General features: G+C 38.7%; 4 non-coding genes across 4 annotated transcripts; all 4 read right to left on the bottom strand.

Moving 5' to 3' along the window:
* Nucleotides 1-1,189: 1,189 nt before the first annotated feature.
* On the bottom strand, nucleotides 1,190-1,262 carry TRNAV-CAC (transfer RNA valine (anticodon CAC)). The gene has a single exon. It is a non-coding gene; the product is annotated as a tRNA-Val (tRNA).
* Nucleotides 1,263-6,138: 4,876 nt separating this feature from the next.
* TRNAV-AAC (transfer RNA valine (anticodon AAC)) lies at nucleotides 6,139-6,211 on the bottom strand. The gene has a single exon. It is a non-coding gene; the product is annotated as a tRNA-Val (tRNA).
* Nucleotides 6,212-10,522: 4,311 nt separating this feature from the next.
* On the bottom strand, nucleotides 10,523-10,595 carry TRNAV-CAC (transfer RNA valine (anticodon CAC)). Its single transcript has one exon. It is a non-coding gene; the product is annotated as a tRNA-Val (tRNA).
* A 1,167-nt stretch (nucleotides 10,596-11,762) lies between these two features.
* Nucleotides 11,763-11,835, bottom strand: TRNAV-UAC (transfer RNA valine (anticodon UAC)). Its single transcript has one exon. It is a non-coding gene; the product is annotated as a tRNA-Val (tRNA).
* Between the last annotated feature and the right edge of the window lie 930 nt (nucleotides 11,836-12,765).

Raw genomic sequence — 12,765 nt, forward strand, 5'->3', positions numbered from 1 at the left:
CTGAGAAGTCTGACACTATCTGGACTGTTTTAGACTGTGTACACCAGCCCCAGATATGATGAAGGCTGGTATACGGTCACCGCTAGGAATGGCTATATACCCTGCCTGCCTGCCTGCCTGTATACTGCTACAATAGTCCTGACAAGGACTCTTCTGGTCACTAGCCTGTATTCCGACCTGGCTATACCCTGCCTGTATATAGCAACAATAGTCCTGAGAAGGACTCTGCTACTGTACTCCGACCTGGCTATACCTTGAAAGCCTGTATACAACTAGAATAGTCCTGAGAAGGACTTCTGGTCACACTGTTTGCAGCCCTGCTCCGGAACTAACTATAAAGGGCCGCAAACCTTTCCCTGAAGCAGCGACACTCTCCCTGCACTGACTGTCTGGATAGCTGTGAGCAGAGCACAGCGCGCCGGCCGGTATAAAGGCTCGGTCACGCTGTGCGGGCCGGCCAATCACTGCAATTCCACAACTAACAGGGCTGTGGCATTGCAGTGGTCTGCCAGCCAATCCCTGCATGAGGGCTGGCTCTCAAAAGAGCGCCAACATGCAGGGATGAAGACCACGAGTACAGCACGAGTATCGCGAGATTACTCGGTCCCCGCCGAGTAGCCCGAGTACAGTGATACTCGTGCGAGTACCGAGTAGTAACAAGCATGCTCGCTCATCACTAAAGTTTACATTGAATGTGTTACTTTTTTCTACATCGTTTAGTCGTTTGCTTTTGTATTTAAAGGAACTATATATTTTGAAACAAACAGGATTTTTATAATATGGGATTATGTTTTCTGCTAAAATGGTCAATAAAAAAGAAACCCAAAATCGTAGTTCTCTTGGTGATGGAAGCCAAAATATATTATCAGTTGGCAACAAAACCAAGAATTTCAAATATTACAGGTTGATAGCAAATTACTTCAACAGCGAAAACGGCTTGTTTTTACTGGGGATTGAACCCAGGACCTTCTGCGTGTGAAGTAGACGTGATGACGACTCCACTATGAAAGCTGTGAAATCCTGCAAAGTAATGGCATTTAGAGACGAGTTTTGACCGCCAGGGGAAAAAAAAAAATAATTTGTAGTTCTGTTTGTGATGGAAGCCAAAACATCCCGTCATTCGGCAACAAACCCGAGAACTTCATATATTGTAGTTGGATAGCGTATTATTTCAACACTAAGAACAGATTGGTTTCACTGGGGATTGAACCCAGGACCTTCTGCGTGTGAAGCAGACGTGATGACCACTACACTATGAAACCTTTGAAATCCTGCAAAGTAATGGCAATTAGAGACGAGTTTTGACCGCCAGGGAAAAAAAAAACAAATTCGTAGCTCTGTTGGTGATGGAAGCCAAAACGTCCCATTGGTTAATGAAACATTTACAATTGTTATTACATATTTTACCAGTTTTATTCCTACAAAAAGATTTTGCTTAAATGGAAGTTTACATTGAATGTGTTACTTTTTTCTACATTTTTTAGTCGTTTGCTTTTGTATTTAAAGGAACTATATATTTTGAAACAAACAGGATTTTTATAATATGGGATTATGTTTTCTGCTAAAATGGTCAATAAATTAGAAATCCAAAATCGTAGTTATCTTGGTGAGGGAAGCCAAAATATATTAACAGTTGGCAACAAAACCAAGAATTTCATATATTACAGGTTGATAGCAAAATACTTCAACAGCAAAAACAGCTTGTTTTTACTGGGGATTGAACCCAGTACCTTCTGCGTGTGATGCAGACGTGATGACCACTACTCTACGAAACCTGATGGAAAGTTACCGTGTATTGGCTAGCAGAGCAGAATTGTGACTGACGGGGCCTTTTTATTGCTGAAGGAAAGTATTTTTGGTTAATGAAACATTTACAATTTGTATTACATATTTTACCAGTTTTATTCCTACAAAGGGATTTTGCTTAAATTGAAGTTTATATTGAATGTGTTACTTTTTTCTCCATAGTTTGGTCTTTTGCTTTTGTATTTATGGGAACTATAGATTTTGAAACATACAGGATTTTCATAATGCAAAAGAAACAGGAGAGCAGATGTGGTTGAAATGCAAAAGAGAATGACAAATTTTATTACATCATAAAAAACAGTTTTTAGATGTAGCACAGAAAAATACATATAGGTGCAACAACAGAGGGCACCTTGGCACATAAAGAGTTAATCAGAATTAACAAGGCAAGTAGAATACATAAGACAACAAGTATACAGCACAGATGGCAAAAAATACAAAGTTACATGCCAGGTGATACCAGAGAACAATAGCTGGTGTGCAGGATAAGATAAAATTATACAGCACACTGGGTTTGTCAGTATGTGCAAGCAATGACACATATCAGTGGCTAAATATATGCAAACACTGCTCACCAGCATGCCAGGTGATACCAGAGAACAATAGCTGGTGTGCAAGATAAGATAAAGTTATACAGCACACTGGGTTTGTCAGTATATGCAAGCAATGATATATACCAGTGGCTAAAAAAATGTAAACACCGCTCACCAGCAATGATATAAAGTGCCAGATAAGTGCCGGAGCCAGAGACCAAAAGATCCCCCTCAGAAGCAAGATAACGCACCTTTCAGGTCTTGTTAGTATAACCCTTCATCAGACCAAGGAGGGGTGGTGACTCATCTGTTCCCAGAAGCTTTAATAGACCATATGGTTCATCACATGGATCGGACCGGCCAGTCAGTGCAGGTTTAAGCTGGCACATGCGTGGTCATTGCTAATCCCACTAGCAGATGCGAGTGACGTCAAGCCGAGGAGTGCAGGGGAGAGGGCGAAGGCAACGCCCCCCCACGAGCAAAACTCCGCCCTTGAGACATCGCTAAGCATGCCAGGGAGAGAAGAAAGACCAGGCATGTGCACACCACACATACTGGAACATACAAAGATACAGATATACGGGCTCCCACACAAACAGCAGAAAAGGAACGCCAAGGAAAGAGGGCAAAGAAATAATGAAATGGCAGGAATCACAAGAATAACAGTAGTTAGCCCTCGACCAAGCAGTATATAATCCCGGCTGTCATGGGGGAAGCCACCTTGTAATCATAGTCCAGATGCACAATGTATTCAGGTAGTCATATTAACAGAGGCAGTGATCCATAGGGAGCAGAAGATGGAAGCTGCAAAGAAAAGGGCACAAAATGGCATAAAACACTTGCAGCAATAAAATTAGAATATAAAAACAGAGGTAAAAAATTGCATAGGTGGTAAAAAACCATATCTAGCAAAAAAAGGGGGGGGGGGAAGGAGGACAGGGGTCTAAAGGAAGGGGGCAAAACTAAGGGACTCATTCAGACCAGACGGAGCCATAGTACCCAGTAGGGTGATCCATTTGGTTTCTTTTTGGGTGAGGATCTTTTTAAGGTTCCCGCCCCTATTGCCGCCATGTACGACATCTATCCCTATGACACGCAATGATCTCGCATTACATCCGTGATGGTTCCGAAAATGCCTAGGAAGGGTCTTAAGAGTAGAAATATCGGTCACCGTCTTGGCAGCACCAATATCTCTCACATGTTCACGCACTCTCACCCGCAATTCCCTAGAAGTTAAACCTATGTATATCTTAGGGCAACTACATTTAGCATAATAGATAACATAGGAAGTTGCGCATGAGATGTAACACCTAATATCAAATGTCCGACTACCATCTGCGGTGGAAAAGGTCTTACTGCAAGAGACATTGGTGCACGCAAGACAGCGACCGCAGGGAAAACACCCACGAATAGGATTAGTAGAACCAAAGGGATGGGAAATCACAGGAACGTAATGACTATGTACGAGAAAATCTCGTAGATTTTTGGAACGGCGTGCCGTCATTAGAGGATAATCAGGGACCAAATCCCTTAGGGTAGGATCAGATTTTAGTATCGGCCAGTGTTTGTTTAATATGGCACGCATGTTATGCCATTCATGGTTGCACGCAGATATGAATCGAGCCTCTCCTGCCCCCGTATTCGCCTGACTAGATGGCTTCAGAAGCTCCTGTTGATTAGTATTCTTTGCCCTATTGTACCCCTTCTTTATGACACGACGGCTATATCCCCTATTAACCAATCTCGATGTTAGATCATTGGCCTGGGACTGAAAATTATCAGATGTAGAGCATATCCGCCTCATTCTGAGAAATTGCCCAACCGGGATGGCTTGGATGGTACTAACAGGATGAGAAGATGAGGCATGTAAAAGGGAGTTGACCGAGGTAGGCTTCCTAAAGACATTCGTCTGTAGTTGCCGACCACGGTCAACTCCAATCATAATATCCAAAAAATCAATAGACTGTAAATCATATCTAAAAGTGAGCTTAAGGTTCAATGAATTATGGTTTAAATTACCCATAAAGTCCGAGAGCTGCTCCACGGTACCCTGCCACAAAACAAAAACATCATCAATATATCTTAACCAGCACTGCGCATGGGTAGCGGCCGGCACGCCCTCGTCACCAAAAATGCCCCTCTCCCAATGGCCGAGGAACATATTAGCGTACGAAGGCGCACAGGCCGCGCCCATCGCAGTGCCTCTGGTCTGTAAATTAAAACCGGTCTTTGAAAATGAAGAAATTGTGTGTCAGGATAAAGTGGAGCAGCTCCAGGATCAGCTCACACAAATGGCCATCACGGTTGGTATTGCTCAGAAAGAAGCGGACTGCCTCCAGACCATCATCATGGTTAATATTGGTATAAAGTGACTCTATGTCCGACGTGACAAGAAGGGTATCAGAATCCACAAAAATCCCGTCGACCCTATTCAGGACGTCCGTCATATCCTTAACATAAGATGGCAATGTTTCCACAAGAGGTTTTAAATAATAGTCGATAAAGCGACAGACAGGGTCGCATAAGCCATCTATGCCGGATACGATAGGGCGCCCCGGAGGGTGTTTGGGATTCTTGTGGATCATGGGCAGGAGATAAAAAGTGGGGATTTTGGGAGATGCAACGAAGAGGCCATCAAAAACCTTCTTTGTTATAATTCCTTCATCCAAAGCCCCCTGCAAGATCCCGTATAGCAAATCTGAGAAGGGGAATGTATGTTTAATAGGATTTTTATAATATGGGATTATGTTTTCTGCTAAAATGGTCAATAAAAAAGAAACCCTAAATCGTAGTTCTCTTGGTGATGGAAGCCAAAATGTATTGTCATTTGGCAATGAAACCAAGAATTTCATATATTACAAGTCAATAGGAAAATACTTCAACACCAAAAATAGATTGGTTTCACTGGGGTTGAACCCAAAACCTTCTGCGTATGAAGCAGACATGATGACCTCTACACTATGAAACCTTTGAAATCCTGCAAAGTAATGTCAATTAGAGACGAGTTTTCACCGCCAGGGGAAAAAAAACAAATTCGTAGCTCTGTTGGTGATGGAAGCCAAAACATCCTGTCATTCGGCAACAAAGCCAAGAACTTCATATATGGCAGGTTGATAGCACTACACTATGAAACCTGATGGAAAGTTACTGTGTATTGGCTAGCAGAGCAGAATTGTGACTGACGGGGCCTTTTTATTGCTGAAGGAAAGTATTTTTGGTTAATGAAACATTTATAATTTTTATTATATATTTTACCAGTTTTATTCCTACAAAGGGAATTTGCTTAAAAGGAAGTTTACATTGAATGTGTTACTTTTTTCTACATAGTTTAGTCGTTTGCTTTTGTATTTAAAGAAACTATATATTTGAAACAAACAGGATTTTTATAATATGGGATTATGTTTTCTGCTAAAATGGTCAATAAAAAAGAAACCCAAAATCGTAGTTCTCTTGGTGATGGAAGCCAAAATATATTATCAGTTGGCAACAAAACCGAGAATTTCATATATTACAGGTTGATAGCAAATTACTTCAACAGCGGAAACGGCTTGTTTTTACTGGGGATTGAACCCAGGACCTTCTGCGTGTGAAGTAGACGTGATGACCACTCCAGTATGAAACCTGTGAAATCCTGCAAAGTAATGGCATTTAGAGACGAGTTTTGACCGCCAGGGGAAAAAAATAATAATTTGTAGTTCTGTTTGTGATGGAAGCCAAAACATCCCGTCATTCGGCAACAATGCCGAGAACTTCATATATTGTAGTTGGATTGCGTACTATTTCAACAGTAAGAACAGATTGGTTTCACTGGGGATTGAACCCAGGTCCTTCTGCGTGTTAAGCAGACGTGATGACCACTACACTATGAAACCTGACGAAAATTTACTGTGTATTGGCTAGCAGAGCAGAATTGTGACTGACGGGGCCTTTTTATTGCTGAAGGAAAGTATTTTTGGTTAATGAAACATTTACAATTTTTATTACTTATTTTACCAGTTTTATTCCTACAAAGGGATTTTGCTTAAATTTTGGTTTATATTGAATGTGTTAATTTTTTCTCCATAGTTTGGTCTTTTGCTTTTGTATTTATGGGAACTATATATTTTGAAACAAACAGGATATTTATAATATGGGATTATGTTTTCTGCTAAAATGGTCAATAAAAAAGAAACCCAAAATCGTAGTTCTCTTGGTGATGGAAGCCAAAATATATTATCAGTTGGCAACAAAACCAAGAATTTCATATATTACAGGTTGATAGCAAATTACTTCAACAGCGATAACGGCTTGTTTTTACTGGGGATTGAACCCAGGACCTTCTGCATGTGAAGCAGACGTGATGACCACTACACTATGAAACCTTTGAAATCCTGCAAAGTAATGGCAATTAGAGACAAGTTTTGACCGCCAGGGGAAAAAAAACAAATTTGTAGCTCTGTTGGTGATGGAAGCTAAAACATCCCGTCATTCGGCAACAAAGCCAAGAACATCATATACTGCAGGTTGATAGGGTTTTATTTCAACACCATGAACAGATAGGTTTTACTGGGGATTCAACCTAGGACCTTCTGCGTGTTAAGCAGACGTGATGACCACTACACTATGAAACCTGATGAAAAGTTACTGTGTATTGGCTAGCAGAGCAGAATTGTGACTGACGGGGCCTTTTTATTGCTGAAGGAAAGTATTTTTGGTTAATGAAACATTTACAATTATTATTACATATTTTACCAGTTTTATTCCTACAAAAGGATTTTGCTTAAATTGAAGTTTACATTGAATGTGTTATTTTTTCTACATAGTTTAGTCGTTTGCTTTTGTATTTATGGGAACTATATATTTTAAAACAAATAGGATTTTTATAATATGGGATTATGTTTTCTGCTAAAATGGTCAATAAAAAAGAAACCCATAATCGTAGTTCTCTTTGTGATGGAAGCCAAAATGTATTGTCATTTGGCAACGAAACCAAGAATTTCACATATTACAAGTCGATAGGAAATTACTTCAACACCAAAACAGATTGGTTTCACTGGGGATTGAACCCAGGACCTTCTGCGTGTGAAGCAGACGTGATAAAAACTACACTATGAAACCTTTGAAAGCCTGCAAAGAAATGGCAATTAGAGACGAGTTTTGAATTCCAGGGGAAAAAAGAAACAAATTCGTAGCTCTGTTGGTGATGGAAGCCAAAACATCCCACCATTCGTCAACAAAGCCAAGAACTTCATATATTGTAGTTTAATTGGGTATTATTTCAACACCAAGAACAGATTAGTTTTACTGGGGATTGAACGCAGGACCTTCTGCGTGTTAAGCAGACGTGATGACCACTACTCTATGAAACCTGATGGAAAGTTACTGTGTATTGGCTAGCAGAGCAGAATTGTGACTGACGGGCCTTTTTATTGCTGAAGGAAACTATTTTTGGTTAATGACACATTTAGGGTATGTGCGCAAGTTGCTTTTTACCTGCTTTTTACCTGCTTTTTTGCTGCTTTTTCTTCTGCGCTGTTTAATGCCAAAATGGATGTGTTCTTCTATTCAAGCAAAGTCTATGGGAATTTGGGTTTCTTGTTCACACTATGTTGTTCAAAATGCTGCCTTTTTGAGGCAGAACTTTGGTCAAAAACTCAGCTTTTCAAAGAAGCAACATGTCAATTGTTTTTGCCTTTTGGGTTTTGCACTGCAAAGCTGAGTTTTTGACCAAAGTTCTGCCACAAAAAGGCAGCATTTTGAACAACATAGTGTGAACAAGAAACCCAAATTCCCATAGACTTTGCTTGAATAGAAGAACACATCCATTTTGGCATTAAACAGCGCAGAAGAAAAAGCAGCAAAAAAGCAGGTAAAAAGCAGGTAAAAAGCAACGTGCGCACATACCCTTACAATTTTTATTACATATTTTACCAGTTTTATTCCTACAAAGGGATTTTGCTTAAATGGAAGTTTACATTGAATGTGTTACTTTATTCTACATAGTTTAGTCGTTTGCTTTTGTATTTAAAGGAACTATATATTTTGAAACAAACAGGATTTTTATAATATGGGATTATGTTTTCTGCTAAAATGGTCAATAAAAAAGAAACCCAAAATCGTAGTTCTTTTGGTGATGGAACCCAAAATATATTATCAGTTGGCAACAAAACAAAGAATTTCATATATTACAGGTATATAGCATATTAATTCAACAGCGAAAACAGCTTGTTTTTACTGGGGATTGAACCCAGGACCTTCTGCGTGTGAAGCAGACGTGATGAAAACTACACTATGAAACCTTTGAAATCCTGCAAAGTAATGGCAATTAGAGACGACTTTTGACCGCCAGGGGAAAAAAAACAAATTCGTAGCTCTGTTGGTGATGGAAGCTAAAACATCCCGTTATTCGGCAACAAAGCCAAGAACTTTATAGATTGCAGGTTGATAGGATATTATTTCAACACCAAGAACACATTTGTTTCACTGGGGATTGAACCCAGGGCCTTCTGCGTGTAAAGCAGACGTGATTTCCACTACACTATAAAATCTTTGAAAGCCTGCAAAGTAATGGCAATTAGAGACGAGTTTTGACCGCCAGGGAAAAAAAAACCCAAATTCGTAGCTTTGTTGGTGATGGAAGCCAAAACATCCCATCATTCGGCAACAAAGCCAAGAACTTCATATAGTGTAGTTTAATTGGGTATTATTTCAACACCAAGAACAGATCGGTTTTACTGGGGATTGAACCCAGGACCTTCTGCGTGTGAAGCAGACGTGATAAAAACTACACTATGAAACCATTGAAATCTAGCAAACTAATCGCAATTAGAGACGAGTTTTGACCGCCAGGGGAAAAAAGAAACAAATTCGTTGCTCTGTTGGTGATGGAAGCCAAAACATCCCATCATTCAGCAACAAAGCCAAGAACTTCATATATTGTAGTTTAATTGGGTATTATTTCAACACCAAGAACAGATTGGTTTTACTGGGGATTGAACGCAGGACTTTCTGCGTGTTAAACAGATGTGATGACCACTACTCTATGAAACCTTATGGAAAGTTACTGTGTATTGGCTAGCAGAGCAGAATTGTGACTGACGGGGCCTTTTTATTGCTGAAGGAAAGTATTTTTGGTTAATGAAACATTTACAATTGTTATTACATATTTTACCAGTTTTATTCCTACTAAGGGATTTTGCTTAAATGGAAGTTTACATTGAATGTGTTACTTTTTTCTACAAAGTTTAGTCGTTTGCTTTTGTATTTAAAGGAAGTATATATTTTGAAACAAACAGGATTTTTATAATATGGGATTATGTTTTCTGCTAAAATGGTCAATAAAAAAGAAACCCAAAATCGTAGTTCTCTTGGTGATGGAAGCCAAAATATATTATCAGTTGGCAACAAAACCAAGAATTTCAAATATTACAGGTTGATAGCAAATTACTTAAACAGCGAAAACGGCTTGTTTTTACTGGGGATTGAACCCAGAATCTTCTGCGTGTGAAGTAGACGTGATGACCACTCCACTATGAAAGCTGTGAAATCCTGCAAAGTAATGGCAATTAGAGACGAGTTTTCACCGCCAGGGGAAAAAAAACAAATTCGTAGCTCTGTTGGTTTTGGAAGCCAAAACATCCCGTCATTCGGCGACAAAGCCAAGAACTTCATATATTGCGGGTTGATAAGGTTTTATTTCAACACCATGAACAGATTGGTTTTTCTGGGGATTCAACCTAGGACCTTCTGCATGTTAAGCAGACGTGATGAGCACTACTCTATGAAATGTGATGGAAAGTTACTGTGTATTGGCTAGCAGAGCAGAATTGTGACTGATGGGGCCTTTTTATTGCTGAAGGAAAGTATTTTTGGTTAATGAAACATTTACAATTTTTATTATATATTTTACCAGTTTTATTCCTACAAAGGGATTTTGCTTAATTTGAAGTTTACATTGAATGTGTTACTTTTTTCTACATAGTTTAGTCGTTTGCTTTTGTATTTATGGGAACTATATATTTTAAAACAAATAGGATTTTTATAATATGGGATTATGTTTTCTGCTAAAATGGTCAATAAAAAAGAAACCCAAAATCGAAGTTCTCTTGGTGATGGAAGCCAAAATGTATTGTCATTTGGCAACGAAACCAAGAATTTCACATATTACAAGTCAATAGGAAATTACATCAACACCAAAAACAGATTGGTTTCACTGGGGATTGAACCCAGGACCTTCTGCGTGTGAAGCAGACGTGATGACCACTACACTATGAAACCTTTGAAATCCTGCCAAGTAATGGCAATTAGAGACGAGTTTTGACCGCCAGGTGGAAAAAAAAACAAATTCGTAGCTCTGTTGGTGATGGAAGCTAAAACATCCCATTATTCGGCAACAAAGCCAAGAACTTTATATATTGCAGGTTGATATGGAATTATTACAACACCATGAACACATGGGTTTCACTGGGGATTGAACCCAGGACCTTCTGCGTGTGAAGCAGTTGTGATAAAAACTACACTATGAAACCTTTGAAATCCTGCAAAGTAATGGCAATTAGAGACGAGTTTTGACCGCCAGGGGAAAAAAGAAACAAATTCGTAGCTCTGTTGGTGATGGAAGCCAAAACATCCCATCACTCGGCAACAAAGACAAGAACTTCATATATTGTAGTTTAATTAAGTATTATTTCAACAACAAGAACAGATTGGTTTTACTGGGGATTGAACACAGGACCTTCTGCGTGTTAAGCAGACGTGATGACCACTACTCTATGAAACCTGATGGAAAGTTACTGGGTACTGGCTATAAGAGCAGAATTGTGACTGACGGGCCTTTTTATTGCTGAAGGAAAGTATTTTTGGTTAATGAAACATTTACAATTTTTATTACATATTTTACCAGTTTTATTCCTACAAAGGGATTTTGCTTAAATGGAAGTTTACATTGAATGTGTTACTTTTTTCTACATAGTTTAGTCGTTTGCTTTTGTATTTAAAGGAACTATATATTTTGAAACAAACAGGATTTTTATAATATGGGATTATGTTTTCTGCTAAAATGGTCAATAAAAAAGAAACCCAAAATCGTAGTTCTTTTGGTGATGGAAGCCAAAATATATTATCAGTTGGCAACAAAACAAAGAATTTCATATATTACAGGTGTATAGCATATTAATTCAACAGCGAAAACGGCTTCTTTTTAATGGGGATTGAACCCAGTGACCTTCTGCGTGTGAAGCAGACGTGATGAAAACTACACTATGAAACCTTTGAAATCCTGCAAAGCAATGGCAATTACAGACGAGTTTTGACCGCCAGGGGAAAAAACACAAATTTGTAGCTCTGTTGGTGATGGAAGCTAAAACATCCCGTTATTCGGCAACAAAGCCAAGAAATTTATAGATTGCAGGTTGATAGGATATTATTTCAACACCAAGAACACATGGGTTTCACTGGGGATTGAACCCAGGGCCTTCTGCGTGTAAAGCAAACGTGATTTCCACTACACTATGAAACCTTTGAAAGCTTGCAAAGTAATGGCAATTAGAGACGAGTTTTGACCGCCAGGGAAAAAAAAAACAACAAATTCGTAGCTCTGTTGGTGATGGAAGCCAAAACATCCCATCATTCGGCAACAAAGCCAAGAACTTCATATATTGTAGTTTAATAGGGTATTATTTCAACACCAAGAACAGATTGGTTTCACTGGGGATTGAACGCAGGACCTTCTGCGTGTTAAGCAGACATGATGACCACTACTCTTTGAAACCTGATGGAAAATTACTGTGTATTGGCTAGCAGAGCAGAATTGTGACTGAAGGGGCCTTTTTATTGCTGAAGGAAAGTATTTTTGGTTAATGAAACATTTACAATTGTTATTACATATTTTACCAGTTTTATTCCTACTAAGGGATTTTGCTTAAATGGAAGTTTACAATGAATGTGTTACTTTTTTCTACATAGTTTAATCGTTTGCTTTTGTATTTAAAGGAACTATATATTTTGAAACAAACAGGATTTTTATAATATGGGATTATGTTTTCTGCTAAAATGGTCAATAAAAAAGAAACCCAAAATCGTAGTTCTCTTGGTGATGGAAGCCAAAATATATTATCAGTTGGCAACAAAACCAAGAATTTCATATATTACAGGTTGATAGCAAATTACTTGAACAGCGAAAACAGCTTGTTTTTACTGGGGATTGAACCCAGGATCTTCTGCGTGTTAAGCAGACGTGATGAGCACTACACTATGAAACCTGATGGAAAGTTACTGTGTATTGGCTAGCAGAGCAGAATTGTGACTGATGGGGCCTTTTTATTGCTGAAGGAAAGTATTTTTGGTTAATGAAACATTTACAATTTTTATTATATATTTTACCAGTTTTATTCCTACAAAGGGATTTTGCTTAAATTGAAGTTTACATTGAATGTGTTACTTTTTTCTA

This window comes from Anomaloglossus baeobatrachus, chromosome 2, assembly GCF_048569485.1.
Source record: "Anomaloglossus baeobatrachus isolate aAnoBae1 chromosome 2, aAnoBae1.hap1, whole genome shotgun sequence".
Classification (NCBI taxonomy): Eukaryota; Metazoa; Chordata; class Amphibia; order Anura; family Aromobatidae; genus Anomaloglossus; species Anomaloglossus baeobatrachus.